Source organism: Haematobia irritans, chromosome 3, assembly GCF_050003625.1.
Source record: "Haematobia irritans isolate KBUSLIRL chromosome 3, ASM5000362v1, whole genome shotgun sequence".
Classification (NCBI taxonomy): Eukaryota; Metazoa; Arthropoda; class Insecta; order Diptera; family Muscidae; genus Haematobia; species Haematobia irritans.
The window spans coordinates 84,050,347-84,070,517 of NC_134399.1; the positions used below are offsets into that span (position 1 = coordinate 84,050,347).

General features: G+C 33.9%; 1 protein-coding gene across 5 annotated transcripts in view; it reads right to left on the reverse strand.

Annotated features, from left to right (window-relative positions):
• LOC142230048 (uncharacterized) overlaps positions 1 to 20,171 on the reverse strand; it is a 325,965-nt gene that overhangs the window by 294,276 nt on the left and 11,518 nt on the right. For 2 of the 5 annotated variants that reach the window (XM_075300656.1, XM_075300657.1), the window contains exons 1-2: positions 9,809 to 10,189; positions 4,821 to 5,249 (exon numbers count right to left, since the gene is read on the reverse strand). The exons of 1 other annotated variant lie outside the window; for it this stretch is intronic. The gene's annotated coding sequence lies outside the window, so the exon portion shown is untranslated. Of the gene's footprint in view, positions 1 to 4,820; positions 5,250 to 9,808; positions 10,190 to 20,171 lie in introns of those variants that run through there. 2 more of the 5 variants (XM_075300658.1, XM_075300659.1) reach the window with 2 other exon arrangements.

Below are 20,171 nucleotides of genomic sequence, written 5' to 3' on the forward strand. Positions count from 1 at the left end.
AATGCGAGGAGTGAGAGAAAGATTAAGCAAATAGATTTCATTTTAATTAATTTGGTTAACCCAATTGTGATTGTTTTCATCCCCCACTCCTCCCATCTCAAACTTCTTTAAGCTGAAACAATTTCACAGCTAATGAATGATAAAAGGCAAAATGGTTAGTGAAAGAATTTAGTTTTTGTTTGGTTATCTGCTCCCCAGTTTGCTCTCGTTTTATTGCTCGATTCATTTGGGTGCAATGTAAACATTTGAAATTGTTAAATAAATGAACAAATAGCACCCTATGCACTGTGGGATGAGAAGGAATTTAATATTATAACAGTACTAAAGAGAAGATGTTTTTCGTGATTATTTGATCTTTATAGTCATTGATTGTGAAAATGTTCTTCATATATTACATATCTCTTGAGTTTTCCAACCTTATTTGTCACTGTCACTGTTTGACATTAAGTTATGGCCTTGAACAGAAAACCGTTGATGATATTGTGTTGAGTTTTCTATTCTTTGAATAATGTGACAAAAATATATCGATGACATTATGAAATGTATATCTATGTACATTTAACGTTCATTGAAATATGACTGATTATTTAGAATTGATGTAGTCCTTCATAATTTTATGCTTAAGTAATATTTATAAAGAAGATTGTGAGATTGCCACAAAATGTAAATGTTGATTACTCTACTATTGTCATTTTAAATAAATGATTAATTCGATATTAATTCCAAGAACAAGTAAACATCAATCAGGTAGCAAATCCAATTGATGATGGAGGCTTCATAATGATTCAGGGAAAGGTATCACTGAAATCTCAAGGATATTTCCATAAAAATCTTTGCAATAATTTTCTATTAAAGGAGATCTTTAACAGGTATGCAGACACAATCCCATATAATTTACACGCAAAGAAAACATACTTTCTCCTAGATCAAAATGTTAGAAAAACAAAAATGATGGTTCACCAATCAGGAGAAATCAGCAATGTCTCTAAAAATAGATTTCGATTTGTTGTTGCGTTAGTGTACTCGTAGTAACAAACCGAAGTCGAAAAATTAGGTTAAGGGATTGCAGTTATATGGGAAGATTATGGGAAGGGGAATAATTCTCGTATGTACTTTCCATAAGAAATTAACATATACGACCCAATCATCTCACTTAGACAGATCTGTACTACGGAAAAAAGACTATGGAAATTCGACTAAGCCAGAGATGAAACATGTGTTTAGTTAGACTTGTACACCGAAAAAAAGTGAACTGTTTTATAGGAAGAATGAACTACCTCGTACGAAAATTGAATTAAATTTTACTCCACATTTTGAGATTTCCACAAAGCGTTGTTAAAACCAGGAAATTTTAATGCCCTGTTGTACTTTTTAACTGCAGTTTACGAAATTACATCATCTCATAGAAGAAAAAATTAACTAAAAGTAAAGAAGAAAATCATTGGCGCCAAATCATGACCATTTTACCCATACAGTAGTTCATTCTTACTATTTTTGGGAATCGTACGAAAATCTTCTTTTGCTTAAGTTTATATTGAACTTATGTGTATGGTCATTGAACTTTATACTCACGTTTAGTTCATAACATTTTGAGACATACTTAAAAAAGTAAAATTTCATTAAGCTGTGGAAAATTTCGATAAAAATAATAAAATTTAACTACAAGCAAATAAATTTTTTTACAATAAAAATAAGTTAAATTTAGCGTTAGTTTAAAAATGGAAATTTTTTTCTGCGTAGAGATTGGTATCTGGCATTTGTTTTTCAATAACTTCGTAGTACCAATTCCTTAATCCTTATGTCCAATAAGCTCGTGTGAAAATTGTCAAAATAATATCGAAAGTTCCGCTTTATGTTATAAAGTATTACCATTAAAATTAAATTAAACCGAATTTATGAAGAGCCATGCAACGAGTATATCTAATCTTTACACCTTCCACTACTACTGTGGTAATAAGTTTGTAGATTTATATATAGCGCCAGGATGTATCAGTCTGACATCCATTTTTGGTCAAAAAGGTCGCCGACTTAGCGACCTGGTGCCTGAATTTTTATACCCTCCACCATAGGATGGGGGTATATTAACTTTGTCATTCCGTTTGTAACACATCGAATTATTGCTCTAAGGCCCCATAAAGTATATATATTCTGGGTCGTGGTGAAATTCTGAGTCGATCTGAGCATGTCCGTCCGTCCGTCTGTTGAAATCACTCTAACTTCCGAACGAAACAAACTATCGACTTGAAACTTGGCACAAGTAGTTGTTAATGATGTAAGTCGGATGGTATTGCAAATGGGCCATATCGGTCCACTTTTACGTATAGCCCCCACATAAACGGGACCCCAAATTTGGCTTGTGGGGTTCACATCGGTCAATAATTATATATAGCCCCCATATAAACCGATCCCCAGATTTGGCTTGCGGAGTCTCTAAGAGACGCTAATTTCGTGCGATCCGTCTGAAATGTGGTACATGGAGTAAGTATATGGTCTCTAATGACCATGCAAAACATGGTCCATATCGGTCCATAATTATATATAGCCCCCATATAAACCGATCACCAGATTTGACCTCCGGAGCCTCTTGGAAGACCAAAATTCATCTTATTCAGTTGAAATTTGGTACGTGGTGTTAATATATGGCCTTAAACACCCATGCAAAAATTGGTCAAAATCGGTCCATAATTATATATAGCCCCATATAAACTGATCCCCAGATTTGACCTCCGGAGCCTCTTGCAGGAGCAAAATTTACCCGATACGGTTGAAATTTTGTACGTGGTGTTAGTATATGGTCTCTAACAACCATGCAAGAATTGGTCCATATAGGTCTATAGTTATATATAGCCAATCCCCAACCACACAAAAATTGGTCCATATCGGTTCATAAACATGGTTGCCACTCGAGCCAAAAATAATCTACCAAAATTTTATTTCTATAGAAAATTTTGTCAAAATTTTATTTTTATGGAAAATTTCTATAGAAAATTTTGGCAAAATTTTATTTCTATAGAAAATGTTGTCAAAATTTTAATTTTATAGAGAATGTTGTCAAAATTTTAATTCTATTGAAAATTTTGTCAAAATTTTATTTCTATAGAAAATTTTGTCGAAATGTTATTTCTATAGAAAATTTTGTCAAAATTTTATTTCTATAGAAAATTTTGTCAAAATTTTATTTCTTTAGAAAGTTTTGTCAAAATGTTATTTCTATAGAAAATTTTGTCTAAATTTTACTTCTATAGAAAATGTTGTCAAAATTTTATTTTGTCATAATTTTATTTCTATAGAAACTTTTATCAAAATTTTCTTTCTATAGAAAATGTTATCAAAATTTTTATTCTATAGAGAATGTTGTCAAAATTTTAATTCTATTGAAAATTTTGGCAAAATTTTATTTCTATTGAAAATTTTGTCAAAATATTATTTCTATAGAAAATTTTGTCAAAATTTTATTTCTATAGAAAATGTTTTTAAAATTTTATTTCTATAGAAAATTTTGTTAAAATTTTATTTTATAGAAAATTTTGTCTATATTTTACTTCTATAGAAAATGTCAAAATTTTATTTTGTCATAATTTTGTTTCTATATAAACTTTTATCAAAATTTTATTTCTATAGAAAATTTTGTCAAACTTAATTATATACGTATTTAATAGGCCTTTTTTAGTTTAATATATACCACATATGCACTACCTTGCAATTTAGAAGACGGTGTTAGGAAGTTTTAAGTTACCTTGCCATCGGCAAGTGATACTGCAACCCAAGTAATTCGATTGTGGATGACAGTCTTCAGTAGAAGTTTCTACGCAATCCATGGTAAGCTTCGGCCTGACCGAACTTACGGCCGTATATACTTTTTTTGTCTAATATATATCCCGTATGGACTAACTTACAATTTAGAAGACGATGTTAATAAGTTTTAAGATACCTTCTCATCGGCAAGTGTTACCGCAACCCAAGTAATTCGATTGTGGATGACAGTTTTAGTACAAGTTTCTATACAATCTATGGTGGATGGTACATAAGATTCGGCCTAGCCGAACTGCCTTATACACTTGTTTTTTTTTTTTAATTATTTAATTTTTTTATCAAAAAAAAAGAAATAAGAAACAAAAGAAAACACATTTTTCCAACCACATTGCCCACTGTCTCCTTCTCAACCTAATTGGACAGTGTTGAATTGTTGATTCTTTTGCTGTTCATTGCTTCATTTTTGTTGTTCATGCAAGAAGTACCCATCGTTAGTTATTTCGGGCTAGCAATGCAATGGAATTATTTAGACAATGCACAAGTGTTTCACGATCTTTATAAAGTTGTATCATGACTCCAGAGGTATACGTAGCAATGTTTATAAAATATCAATTTTTCTTTCATGATTTCAGTATTTAAACAATAGCAATAATGAGAAATGATACAGGCATTTAATACTTATTCCACACGGATGGCAAAACAAAATAATACCACTAACATTACTGAGCGTATAAAGGAATATTGAAAACAATTTCTGGTTTGTCGAAACATGGAATGGAGCCTAAGATCTTCGGTGCTAAACGAGAATATGCTAGATATAGTACACAAAATTTTCGTTTTAAAGATATCTTCAAAATAGCTTCATTCATATTAGAAAAAATGCACAATGTGGCAACTCTGTTGTCAACCAATTGCACATTGCTTACCATTGCATTGGCTGTTGACTGTCGCTTACCTTTTTTTTTTTTTGAAATATCTGCCCCTTCTAGTGTCTGTCCCTACATTTTTGTACAAACATTCGCAGGCCCTATCTTTAGTTATTGTTTTTTAAGTTTAAGTGTATTTACCTTGATGATTGTTGTTTAAATGTTCATATCTGTGTATATTTGTCGATGTATCTCTCCACAGACATTCAAACAGCTATATGAACTGATAACGACGGTTGGTTGACGTTCGGTTGTGTAGTTTACTTTCGTTTTAAATTGAAACACAGAAAAAAGGTAAGAGAGTTATCATGCAGTGGAGTTTTGCGGCATTCTCAAGAGGGTGGCGGTGATGCGGGGAAACAAAAAGGGTATTTCTGTTTTTTTTTGTTCGTCGATTTTGTTATTGAAATAGCTTGATATTTTATTTTTGTTGATTTTTTTTCTCGCTTAGTTTTATGTATGTGGTTGGAAAGATAAGTTTTGAGAGAGATATAGCGAAACGAAATGTGTGCTAAAATTTATTGTTACAGTTTTTGTTGTTTTATTTTTTTAAAGTGGGTTATTGTATTCCTGGAAAATACAGACAGAAATCACATGAATTTTAATTTGAATTATTTTTGATTAAATTTTAAATCAATAAATAGAGTAGTTAAATTTTTTTATTTGATTTTAATTAAATAAAAAAATATTTTTTCTTTTACTAAAAATTTTTGTTTTGTTTTTGTGTTTTTTTTATTTTTTTTTTTTAATTTAAATTTAGATAGCAACAATATTCGCCCTTACACCTGGTGAAAATTTGATACAAAAGTTTTAATAGCATAGAGTAACAAATACCCTTTAACTTTTTCGAATAAAATATTTATGTCATTTTATAATTTAATTTTTGTTTTTTTTTTTCAGTTTATAAAAACGATTTTATAGACAAGTTTTTTGCATAAGAAACGCATTTAAAATGATTTACTAAAATGAGAGTCATTTTAGTGAATATGTAATTTGAAACGTGTTTTTTTTTTGTAAATTTTTGTATTCAATTGTAGGCTTGGTATTCAATTTATAAGCCATCGTAAAAGATACCACAAAAGATACCACATAAACACAGCAAAAAAGCGTCGCCAAAAAAGTAGTGAAAATGTTCTTTTTGTATCCGAAAGTGGGGCAAAATTGGCGCAGAAGCGATGAATTTAACATGGACTTTTCATAGGACGAATGTCCACCATTTCAACAGCTGTTGCACTGAATTTGCATCACTTCTTAAGGTGTGATGCGAATTCAGTGTTTTAGATGTGAATTAAGAATTTCTGTGATATTTTGACAAATAAATTAATTTTAAAACTTTTTATGGTTTTCAATGCATTCTAACGATTGTCTGGAATATTTGACATCAAATATTTTCAAAAACTCGCAAGTTTTCTGGAATGGATTTTGTTTTTTTTTTTTCGTCAAAATTTAAATAATTTGTGTCGTTTTATTAATTCCTAATCTTTTTGAAACTATTTGAAAAAAAATTAAATTTCCCATAAAAAATATGAAAAAAGCGAGTTATAAAAAATTGACTCAAATGAACTTGCTGTGCAGTTAAAATAAAGAACATCTTTGGGAGAATATTGTTGGAAGTGCTTTTAAATTGTGTCTTTAGAATAACTTCCAAATTTTTTACTTGAAAAGCTAAGGTATTCATGATCTGGAAATTGTGAATTGATCTGGTGATGCCGTCCGTAAATGACAGGTTTTTAGTATAGATTTAAAATTTGGACAAATTCTTGTTTTGTAAAATATCGGCGGGTGCTTCAAATAGAACATACTGGATGGAAACAAATTTTCTTTAAAATTCAGCCAATGATTTTTTTCATTGATTTCGTTGACACAACGAAAATTAATGTAATAGGACTAAATATTTCGTTGCTTAGCGAAAAACTCGTAATAATAACGAAAAAGTTCGTTATATTTACTGATTTTCTTTCGTTGGCGCAGTTCGTTAATATAATGAAGTTTTTTCTTCCCGTGTAGATGAGACAAATTGAACATCTTTGGTGTCTATGAAAATCGACACGAGAAGTTTACATTTGACGTGCAACACTGACACACACATATTCAACAATAGGTTAGGTTAGGTATAGTGACAGCCCGATACTTCGGGGTCACTTAGACTTATCAGTCCATTGTGATACCACATTGGTTAACTTCTATCTTTGAGTCAAGAGTAAAATGTTATTTTTGGTCGAAGAGCATATAACATTTTTACCGCAAACATGTTGATATCACGCGAAGCATAAAGTACTTGCGAAATCAGATACATAATTCTCCAGAAAGTAACATGGTTGCAACAAACATGGTACATTCAAAAATAACATTGTTCTCTTGAACCATTCTTCTCTAGGTGCATAGAGAAGCTTGCATGGACTTACATGTGAATCCGCGCAAGACGGAAATATTTATTCACCGGAAAAACAAAGTGGGCCATTGCAGAAAGCTCTCAGATACTTGTCAGAGTCTGATAGAATAGGCCCACTTGAGTATTGGGCCTATTCTCAAGGAATGTGAACTTATAGAACGTTAAGTGGATAAATTTCACTCGAGCTGAGTTTAAGAAATGATAACGAAAGTTTGGAATAGCGAGATGATCGCAAAAATTGTTATATAAACTCCGTTAAAGTGTTGAGGTCCCATTGATGTCGAATTGGTATGAAGACCAAAAGCTACTGTGCAGCGAGTACGAGGAGGGTTAGGTTAGGTTAGGCTGAAAAAATAATTCAGGTTGTTCATACAGCTTGTTATGCTCTCTAACTTTTTCTTTCCATTGTACCCTTCTTTTGTAGCAGGAACTCTGTGTCTCTAACGATTTCCCTAATATGTTTTCATTCCCTGTTTCTAAGGAGGGCCACGTCCCTAATCACATCTTCACCCATATAGTTAACTCTTTGCCTAGTAAAAGCAGGACAGTGACAAGGGTAGCGTTTCATCATCATCAAAACACGACCTATGTGCACCAATCTCTGCATGTAGGTCGTTGGCGTTCTAAGTGTCCGGTCATTATTCCCACAATCTTCTTGACTGTCGTCCTATGCTCCTTGAGTAGATATCTGGTCATTGTCTTACTTTGGCCTCCCGTGCCTATTCATCCAACTTGTGCCGAGTTTCTTCTATTGGCTTTGCGATCTCTCTTATTCCGGCATATCCGGGCAACCATGTGATGCTGATCCTGTCATATTCCTAGTATTCGTTGACCATGCTTTTGTATTTCAATATGGTTCGAGATCAAACCGTAATGTCTGCCTTTTCCTGAAAATGTCCTCGAGTTATTTCCGAGCCACATTCCGTTATGGTACGCACTTCTGGCTACAAGATTATGCCGTGGTTCTGTACTCGGAATCCAATCCCGTCTTCTCACGCATCTTCGATCCATCCCATTTGGCCAGGGCCATCTTACTGGCATCAGAATATCACACTCGGCAGCTATGGTCACCATAGGTATACGATAATGGATTGTTGTGGCATCCGCCATTAGTTACGACCATCTCCCCTAATATCCTTTGATGTCACACTCGCACTCATACTCGGCAGCTATGGTCACCTTAGGTATACGATAATGGATTGTTGTGGCATCCGCCATTAGTTACGACCAGCTCCCCTAATATCCACTGATGGTTCGTCGTGTTTCGTATTTTCGTCTATCATCTTCAATCGCATCGTAACAATGGCGGCTACGCCTTTGTACTGAACCTCTTTAGGTCTTAAGACCCGTATCGTCTTCAAGGCTCTGGTTGACGTGACCTCCAATATTCCATTAAAATATGTAACGAGGACACTTTGAAATATTTTCTTCATTTAGGAGAAGACATGCCAGGTTGGTAATACCGAGCTTGGTATTATCAACCTGGCAACTGCGATTGAGGGAAACTTAGTCAATATTTTGAGGAGAATGAATTCCTAATCTCAGCATATGGAACACCCTTATTCTGCACCCTTAAGAGGCTGAAGAATTCAAAAATTGGGATATTTTTATATGAGTGCATTAGTTAAGCATCATCCATTATGGTGTGCAACACTTTTCGACCTATTGCAATAAGAACTACTTGTGCCAAGGTTTCGGGGATACCTTGTTTCGATCGGAAGTAATCACGATTTCAACAGACGGACGGATATGTCTAGATCGAATCAGAATTTAATTACGGCCATGAATATATACAAGTGGTCTGAGACCAATACTTCAATGCTTCGGAAAAGGATTGGCAACGCTAGTATATCATACTATGGTGGAGTATAAAAAATTATAATTTAATATAATTTCCGGTGTTTGATTGTAAAAAGATTCGGCTAGACTTATAGCACTATTGTTCAAATATATAATATTGTTAATTATACTTTCAATTTGTTATGTATGCAACATATTTTATTTTAATTTGAAATTGACAGTAGTTTAAAGTATTGATAATAAAAAATAAAAATAGTTTTTATTTCCAATTATTCTTGTAGCTTTTATTTTTGTTCACGTTTTCACTTGTTAATTATATTTTAAAAAGTTTTTATATTAGTTTTTGTGAAAAACACACATTTTTATTCTATTAATATTTACACTTAATTTTTTTGTAATATTCTTTGGATTTTTTTTTTAAGATATTTGTTTCATTTCTTCTTTTTTTTCAGTGTATTTTCACAAAGATTTCATTTATGGTAAGTTAACACTTTATGCCAATTTAAGATTTTAACAAAAACGACAACCAAAGGCATCATTCAAATCACGTTCTTTTACACAACTTTTTTTTCCTCTGTTGCTACCATTTGGTAATTAAAGTTGAGATTTTATGATGGTTTTGCTCTATAAAACTTCCATTTCTCACATTCGGTTTGCAGTAGTTAAAATTTCACTTAATTATTTTTTTTTTTTAATTTTATTATTTTCCACTCCACATTAGTTAAGCACAAAAATTCTGGGAAAATAATTAAAAAAAAAGATTTAATTGCTACCACCACCAGCAACTTCAATTTCAAAATGTGGTCACTTTGAAAACATAAATAAACACGAGGTTTAATTGTTGAATTGTCAAAACTGACAACGAAATCCAAACTTCAAACTCATTGAGCGTTCACAATTATTTACGTGACATTTTGGCAAACACTATGACATTTACCTTTAGTTTCAGAACAATTAAATATACAACTCGCTCGTTCGCTCGATGATTATGATATTTTTGGTTAGTAAAACCACCCCAAAAATGACCGTAGAATACGAAATTCTTTTATTTCGAAATATTTCAGTTAGCAACCACCTTTTTCCAAATTTTTGTAAATAAAGCAAAATTTTATAACACTTTGTGGTTTTTAATAAATTTCGTTGATTAATAGGCAAACAAGAATTGCTTAATAAACACAATCGTAATTTTTTCGATTACGTTTTTCAAATTTTGCGCTTTCTTTCAAAATAAATCACAATATATTGTTTTCTTTTTGAAAACTAAATAAAAATATCCGTATTTTTCTTTCGTTCAACTTTTTATGACAACCAACCGGTTCAAGTTCTCGTCAATAACTAAACAGCTCGAAACTAAACAATATCGTCGCACTGGTGAATGTTCATCGTTGCCTGAATGTATCTCACAGATACTTTTCATTGTATCTGGCCAACTGTCTGTGTGCATTTGTTTACGTTTTCTTTTGTGTGTATGAGTGTTTTGTTGGTGTTCATTCTATGGTGGAAAATGAACCCTTAACTGTCATGCGGCATTTCAAACTCTAATTGGGTTTTTGTTTTTGTTTTTCCTAGGCACTTCTTCGTCAGGCAGATGTTCATTGCTCTCTCTCTCACTCTCTCTTTGTAGTTTGTTAACAGTGTTTCACTCCGTTACTAACTGTGATTTGCAAATTAATCTTTGGGTTTTTTGTTCTCAAATTCTTTTGTTATTGCTTTTAAGACAGCATCATTAAGTCATAAAACCTAAGCCTATGGATTTAATTTAAAGCATATCGGATTTGCATTTCATAAATTTTGTTTTAGATTGTTGGTATAAAACAAACAAACTTACATCACTTATTCATCATTTGTTTATTTGTACAGTGTTTCAAAGTAAAAAATAAATTATGAAATTCACAAAATTGGAATTGTGGACATACAGTTTTTATACCCACCACCATTGAATGGTGATGGGTGTATAATAAGTTTGTCATTCCGTTTGTAATACATCGAAATATCGATTTCCGACTATATAAAATAACAGGTTGGCTGATAAGTCCCCGGTCTGACACATAGATGGCGTCGCTAGTATTAAATGCATATTATTATACCCACCACCATAGAATGGTGACGGGGGTATAATAAGTTTGTCATTCCGTTTGTAACACATCGAAATATCGATTTCCGACTATATAAAGTATATATTCTTGATCAGGGAGAAATTCTAAGACGATATAACGATGTCCGTCTGTCTGTTGTAATCACGCTACAGTCTTCAATAATGAAGCAATCGTGCTGAAATTTTGCACAAACTCGTCTTTTGTCTGCAGGCAGGTCAAGTTCGAAGATGGGCTATATCGGTCCACTGATCATGAGAATTGCTTGAAACTCAATGTAAAATTTTCACATTTTACTTCTGCAGATTTAAGATTTCAAATCAAGACGTTATTTTATAATTTTCTTGCACACTTACAAGAGATGTTAATGGTTCCTCTAAAATTCAAACAAAAATGGTTCTTATAAATCCACAATCTGATATAGTCCTCATAGGTGAAATCTTTAAATTTATCTTCGGGAAGTGTCCTCAAGTCCTCAAGCCCTCCTGAAATTTCAAAGGAAACCCTAATATTTGGTTCATGGTGGTGGGTATTTAAGATTCGGCCCGGCCGAACTTAGTGCTGTATATACTTGTTTTTATATAGTACCAACCTTCAAATGATTCGTGTCAAAATTTGACGTCTGTAAGTCAATTAGTTTATGAGATAGAGCGTCTTTTGTGAAGCAACTTTCGTTATTGTGAAAAAAAAAATGGAAAAAAAGGAATTTCGTATTTTGATAAAATACTGTTTTCTGAAGGGAAAAAATACGTTGGAAGCAAAAACTTGGCTTGATAATGAGTTTCCGGACACTGCCCAGGAAAATCAACAATAATTGATTGGTATGCAAAATTCAAGCGTGGTGATATGAGCACGGAGGACGGTGAACGCAGTGGACGCCCGACGAAAACATCAAAACAATCCACAAAATGATTTTGAATGACCGTAAAATAAAGTTGATCGAGATAGCAGAGGCCTTAAAGATATCAAAGGAACGTGTTTGTCATATCATTCATCAATATTTGGATATGCGGAAGCTCTGTGCAAATTGGGTGCCGCGCGAGCTCACATTTGACCAAAAACCACAACGTGTTGATGATTCTGAGCGGTGTTTGCAGCTGTTAACTCGTAATACACCCGAGATTTTCCGTCGATATGTGCCAATGGATGAAACATGGCTCCATCACTACCCTCCTGAGTCCAATCGATTATCTTGAGAAGGGAAAAACCATCAACAGTGACTATTATATGGCGTTATTGGAGCGTTTGAAGGTCGAAATCGCGGCAAAACGGCCCCATATGAAGAAGAAAAATGTGTTGTTCTACCAAGACAACGCACCGTGCCACAAGTCATTGAGAACGATGGCAAAAATTCATGAATTGGTCTTCGAATTGCTTCCCCACCCACCGTATTCTCCAGATCTGGCCCCAGCGACTTTTTCTTGTTCTCAGACCTCAAAAGGATGCTCGCAGAGAAAAAATTTGGCTGCAATGAAGAGGTGATCGCCGAAACTGAGGCCTATTTTGAGGCAAAACCGAAGGAGTACTACCAAAATGGTATCAAAAAATTGGAAGGTCATTATAATCGTTGTATCGCTCTTGAAGGGAACTATGTTGATTAATAAAAACGAATTTTGATAAAAAAATGTATTTTTCTTTGTTAGACCGGGGACTTATCAGCCAACCTGTTATATATATTCTTGATCAGGGAGAAATTGTAAGACGATATAAGCATGTCCGTCTGGCCGTCTGTCTGTCTGTTGTAATCACGCCATAGTCTTCAATAAAGTAGGTATCGTCCTGAAAAACAGAATCGTCTTTTGTCTTCATGCAGGCCAAGTTCGAAGATGGGCTATATCGGTCCATGTATATATATATATATATATATATATATATATATATATATATATATATATATATATATATATATATATATATATATATATATATATATATATATATATATATATATATATATATATATATATATATATATATATATATATATATATATATATATATATATATATATATATATATATATATATATATATATATATATCTTCCATATAAACCGATCCCCGATTAGGGGTCTTGGGTTTAAGAAACCGTAGTTTTTATCCAATTTGTTTGAAATTGGATATCTAGAGGTACTCTAGGGCCATAAAGAGGTGTGCCGTAGGTTAAAGTGCCAGCCCGATTAAGATTCAGGCTCACTTAGACTATTCAGTCCATTGTGTGCCGTAAATGGTGAGTATCGGTGCATGTTTTGATATAGCCCCAATATAGACCGATTTCCCGATTTTACTTCCTGGGCTTCTGGAATCATTAGTTTCTATACAATTTGCTTGAAATTGGAATTCTAGAGGTACTCTAGGACCATAAAGACGTGTGCCGAAAATGGGGAGTACCGGTCCATGTTTTGATATAGCCCCCATATAGGCCGATCTCCTGCTTTTACTACTTAGCCTTCTAGAATCCGTAGTTTTTACCCAATTTGCCTAAAATTGGAAATCTAGGGATATTCTAGGACCATAAAGAGGTGTGTCGAATATATTGTGTATCGGTACAGTTTTGATATAGCCCCCTTATAAACCGGTCCTCCGATTTGGGGTCTAGATTCTAGAACTACAATTAGATGTGCTGAATATTGTGTGTATCCCTCCATGTTTTTGGCATAGCCCCCATTAGACCGATCTCCCGATTTAACTCCTAGGGTTTCTAAAAATTGTAGTTTTTAGTGTATATGATTTAGTTTTTATCGGTCCATTTGGTAAGGCTTCCATATAGACCGATTTCAGATCTTGAGGGGACAGAAGGTGCACTGATCATGCAAATTGCTTGAAACTGAATGTACAATTTCCCGATTTTACTTCACGTAATTATTTAAATAATTGGGGTAAAAATCTGCAGATTTTAGATTTCAAATCAAGGTGTTATTTTATTATTTTCTTACACACTTACACGAAATGTTTATGATTCCTCTAAAACTCAAACTCCAAAAAAAAAAAAACAATGGTTCTGATAAATCCAGAATCTGATCTAGTCTTCATAGGTAAAATCTTTACATTTATCTTCGGGAAGCGTACTGGTTGAACTGATCTGCTTGGGAAAATATCTGTCATCAAACCTCCCTGAAATTTTCAAAGGAAACTATTATCTTTGATTCATGGTGGTTGGCCGAATCTTATATACTGCTGTATATACTTGTTTTTTAATAATAATTTCTTTCTAAGCAAAAAAAAAAAAAAAACAAGTATATACGGCTGTAAGTTCGGCTAGGCCGAATCTTATGTACCCTTCACCATGGATTGCGTAGAAACTTCTACGAAAGACTGTCATCCACAATCGAATTACTTTGGTTGTGGTATCTTAAAACTTATTAACATCGTTTTCTCAATTGTGAGTTAGTCCATTCGTGGTATATATTAGACAAAAAAGTTATGTTATGTATACAAATAATTACGAATCGATATGGACTTTTGCACGGTTCGTAGAGAGCCAGAATTGAAATATGGGGGTCGCTTATATGGGGCCTAAATACAATTATGAACTTGATATGGACTAATTGTTGTGTGATTTGGGATCTATTTATCTGAGGGTTATATTAACTATAGACCGATATGGACCTAGTTAGTCATGGTTGTTAACGGCCCTATACTAGCACAATGTACCGAATTTCAACTGACTCGAATGAAATTTGCTCTTCCAAGAGGCTCCAAACTCAAATCTCGGGATCGGTTTATATGGGGGCTATATATAATTATGGGCCGATATGGACCACTTTTGGCATGGTTGTTAAATGTCATATAGCACTACGTACCAAATTTCAACCAGATCGGATGAATTTTGCTTCTCCAAAAGGCACCGGAGGTCCCATCTGAGAATCGGTTTATAAGCGGGCTATATAATTATCGACTGATATGAACCAATTCCTGCATGGTTATTGGATACAATATACTAACATCACGTACCAAATTTCAACAGAATCGGATGAATTTTGTTCTTCCAAAGGGCCTCCGGAGGCCGGAGCCGGATCGGATGAAATTTGCTTCTCTTAGAGACTCCGCAAGCTCGCAGAGAAGGAATATGATACCCTGAACCATGTTTCAAGAGCAAAATGTTATTTTTGGATGGTGACCATGTAACATGTTTATGGCAAAAATGTTCTTTTCTCGCCAAAAATAATATGCTTGCCGATATCAAACACATAATCTCCGAGAAAATAACATGGTTGCGACAAACATGTTACATGGTCACCATTCAAAAATAACATTTTGCTCTTGAAACATGGTTGAGGTGATCATATTCCTTCTCTGGGTGAGCCAAATATATATATAATAATGGACCGACGTGGACCAATTTGTTAGAAACAATATACTACCACCATGTACCAAATTTCAGCCGGATCGGATGAAATTTGCTTCTCTTAGAGGCTCCGCAAGCCAAATCCGGGGATCGGTTTATACGGGGGCTATATATAATTATGGACCGATGTGGATCAATTTTTGCATGGTTGTTAGAGACTAACACCATGTACCAAATTTCAGCCGGATCGGATGAAATTTGCTTGTCTTAGAGGCCCCGCAAGCCAAATCTGGGGGTTCGTTTATATGGGGGCTATACGTAAAAGTGGACCGATATAGCCCATTTGCAATACCATCTGACCTACATAACAACTATTTGTGCCAAGTTTCAAGTCGATAGCTTTTTTCGTTCGGAAGTTAGCGTGATTTTAAATTTTGCACAATGAGTGCAATTGATGGTGTTGTAAAGTACGCCAAATTTGATTGACATCGGTTCAGATTAAGATATAGCACCCATATATATCTTTCGCCCGATTTCGATTCATAGGACGACCGGAAGCCTTAGTTTCATTTCGAATTACTTAAAATTTTGCACTGGGACTAGAATTATCATTTTACCAATGTGTGCCAACTTTACTTCAAACTGGTTAGGAGTTTTATATAGCTCCCATATATATACGCCTGATTTGGGGAAATATGGTAGAAAATTTCTTATTTTACAAACAAATTATTCAAATTTGTTGATAAAAATGCTAAATGCCATTCTAGAAAAATTGCGAAAACATTTGAGGTTAGACGTTTCAGACAAGCGTTAGAATGCATTAAAAGTCATAAAAAATTATAATAATTATTTATTTGGCAAAATATCACAAAATTGTTTATTTCACATCCGAAACATTGAATTCAGATCACAACCTAAAAAGTGATTCAAATTCAGTGCAACGACTGTTGAAATTGTGGTGGACGGATGTCCTATAAAAAGCTCATGTTAAATTCATGGCTTCTGCGCCAATTTTGCACCACTTTCGAAACCAAAAAAGAACATTTTAACTACTTTTTTTGGCGACGTTTTTTTGCTGGGTAGTTATGCTCACATTACTACAACAACAATAACAATAGGCAATGAGAATAACGAAACAAGTAAGGAAAGTCTAAAGTCGGGCGGGGCCGACTATATTATACCCTGCACCACTTTGTAGATCTAAATTTTCGATACCATATCACATCCGTCAAATGTGTTGGGGGCTATATATAAAGGTTTGTCCCAAATACATACATTTAAATATCACTCGATCTGGACAGATTTTTATAGACTTCTACAAAATCTATAGACTCAAAATTTAAGTCGGCTAATGGACTAGGGTGGAACACAATGTTAGTAAAAAATGTGGGAAACATTTAAATCTGAAGCAATTTTGAGGGTATAAAGAGATTGTTTTACAAAGAGAGAGTAAGAAACCAACATTTCGATATGAAAATAAGCAAATAAGCAAATAAAAAGAACACAAGAGAAGTTTAGGAATGTACCAGAACATGAATAGACGATTCTAAGATGTGATCGCGAAATTTTATCGTTATAATTTGAAATTTTAAAAATTAACAGAAATTAATTTAAATAAACTTAAGTCTAGAAATATCGAATTCATAACACTATATTTTGTAAAGAAATCTTGTGTGAATATTATTTTACCGTAGCCGTACTAACCTTCTTAAATTATAGCGAAGAACTTTAACTCGTAGCTAGTGAGGGTAAATGGCTTCTATAAAATCTCACATTTGTTGCTCTTAGCCACTGTACTATGGCATTAAAATACACTGTCTTGCATGCTGATGTATTTCTTATTCTCATATTCTCTCACACCTTACGGAAATGAATATTCTGCTGACATTTATTTGACAGTTGTCGTGTAAGAATCATAAATCAAAACTTCCTTTTTGTATATGGCTTGTTGTATGCGTGTGTGTGTGTGTGTGAGTGCATGGATATGTGTGCTAGACACGCAACAATGTCCTGAAGTGGGTTTTCAATCGAATAGGAAAAATGTGGTGGTTGATTACGTTTATTAGATTACTCAGGTTATTTTATTCGATTTTCTTATTCGTGGCTTACCGCTACTTGTCTTTAGCGGATGTTCAAACATTTAAGCATTAGAAAACAAAAAGAAGAGGAAGCTCAAAGGGAAGTCATAATCGGTTGCCGTGCGCTTGCGTGTCCATAGGCATTTGCCTCTTTGTGAGTTGCATTCGTAGAAATGCAATCAAAGAAAAATTCTTTTTTTTTACGACCAACTAGGAAAACAGCTAATAAAATGGATTTTAGATTTTTTCTCGTAAAGGTGTTTGGTGCAGCCAGTGGTTTTATTATCGACCATTTGGACTCGAAGTGTTTCCAAACATCTAGCGTCATCATCATCACTAATGTTTTGTTACGCTGTTTATACGGAGCGCCTTGGTTTATTGCCATTTTGAATTTGTTTATATTTCATCCATTCAGTTTTGCCGCTGGTCTTTCTGTTGTTTTCTTCTAGTGCTTCGTAGATTTAATGAACTACACACACGCAACAAGTGGCACAAATGCTCATAAAATTATTTTAATTATCCACTTGTAATCAGACTTTCCTTCATATATTCGATAACAACAAAAATAATTTAAACAAATGTCTTTGGTTTGAGAATTTTATTGAACATTCAAAGAGGTTTTAAATATTGTAGAGCCATAGACAAGTCGAAAGGCCGTAGGGTTCATTAACTACTCAAAATAAGAGGGTTTTCAAAATGTAAATGTAAGAATTCAAATATGTCTTCAGTTGCTTGTTTGCCTAACCCTTGTTAAAGTCCAGCACTATGATATTTTGTACTTCAATTGTGACAAATCTGTTTTAAATTTGTATTGATTTTTAAAGAGTTTTACAATCATGATTTATTCCTCGACAACACTCGTACTCCAATTTACATAAATATTTCCCACAAAAATCACAGAATGGAAACTTCCGCTTCACGAACAAAGTCGTACAAAATTAAACAATATTGACCTAATAACAAAAAAGAGTACGAAACATACATTTTAGCATACAAAATGTATACAATATTAAGGAAAAAGAATTCTTTAAAATATACACGAAAAAGACTTTTGGAAAATGGGTCCTTGCGGGTAAAAGGTAAAATTTAACAAATAAAAAATTTTGTCCACCATTGAGAAGTATCCAGGTTTGAGAGGTTAATTTTAATTCGTTAATATAGCAAACGTCCCCAGACAACTGTCCATGTTTGGGAGGTGTCCGGGTTTCAGAATGTTCAACTTTGAGAGGTTTCACCCTTCTCTTCACAATGTATATATAATTACACTAGTTTACAAACTATTTTTTTTAAGTACAATTGATGAGTGACTTTGATCTGCTGAATTCGAAAAAAAAATTAATTATTAATTAATTATTAATTATTTTATGGAACATTTTTTGAGATATCCCGTTATTTTTATACCCTCCACCATAGGATTAACTTTGTCATTCCGTTTGTAACACATCGAAATATTGTTCTAAGACCCCATTAAGTATATATATTCTGGGTCGTGGTGATATTCTGAGTCGATCTGAGCATGTCCGTCCGTCCGTCTGTTGAAATCACGCTATCTTCCGAACGAATAAAGCTATCGACTTGAAACTTGGCACAAGTAGTTGTCATTGATGTAGGTCAGATGGTATTGCAAATGGGCCATATCGGTCCACTTTTACGTATAGCCCCCATATAAACGGACCCCCAAATTTGGCTTGCGAGGCCTCTAAGAGAAGCAAATTTCATCCGATCCGGCTGAAATTTGGTACATGGTGTTAGTATATGGTATCTAACAACCACGCAAAAATTGGTCCACATCGGTCTATAATTATGTATAGCCCCCATATAAACCGATTCCCCGATTTGGCTTGCGAGGCCTCTAAGAGAAGCAAATTTCATCTGATCCGGCTGAAATTTGGTACATGGTGTTAGTATGTGGTCTCTAACAACCATGCAAAAATTGGTCCACATCGGTCCATAATTATATATAGCCTCCATATAAACCGATCCCCCGATTTGGCTTGCGAGGCCTCTAAGAGAAGCAAATTTCATCCGATCCGGCTGAAATTTGGTACATGGTGTTAGTATATGGTCTCCAACAACCATGCAAAAATTGGTCCACATCGGTCCATAATTACATATAGCCCCCATATAATTATTGGTTACCATATACTAACATCACGTACAAAATTCGGTTGAAATTTTGTACGTGATGTTAGTATATGGTATCCAATAATCATGCAGGAATTGGTTCCTTTCAGTCCATAATTATATATAGCTCCCATATAAACCGATCCCCAGATTTGACCTCCGGTGCCTTTTGGAGAAGCAAAATTCATCCGATCTGCTTGAAATTTGGTACGTGGTGATAGTATATGATATTTAACAACCATGCCAAAAGTGGTCCATATCAGTCCATAATCATATATAGCCCCATATAAACCGATCCCGAGATTTGGTTTTGGAGCCTCTTGGAGGAGCAAATTTCATCCGAGTGAGTTGAAATTTGGTACATAGTGCTAGTATATGGTCGTTAACAACCATTCCTAACTAGGTCCATATCGGTCTATAGTTATATATATCCCTCAGATAAATCGATTTCCAATCACACAAAAATTGGTCTATATCAAGTTCATAATTGTATATAGCCCCCATATAAGCGACCCCCATATTTCAATTCTGGCTCTCTACGTACCATGCGATTCGTAATTATTTGTAGACTTAACTATACATAACTTTTTTGTCTAATATATACCACGTATGGACTAACTCACAATTTAGAAAACGATGTTAAGAAGTTTTAAGATACCACAACACAAGTAATTCGATTGTGGATGACAGTCTTTCGTAGAAGTTTCTACGCAATCCA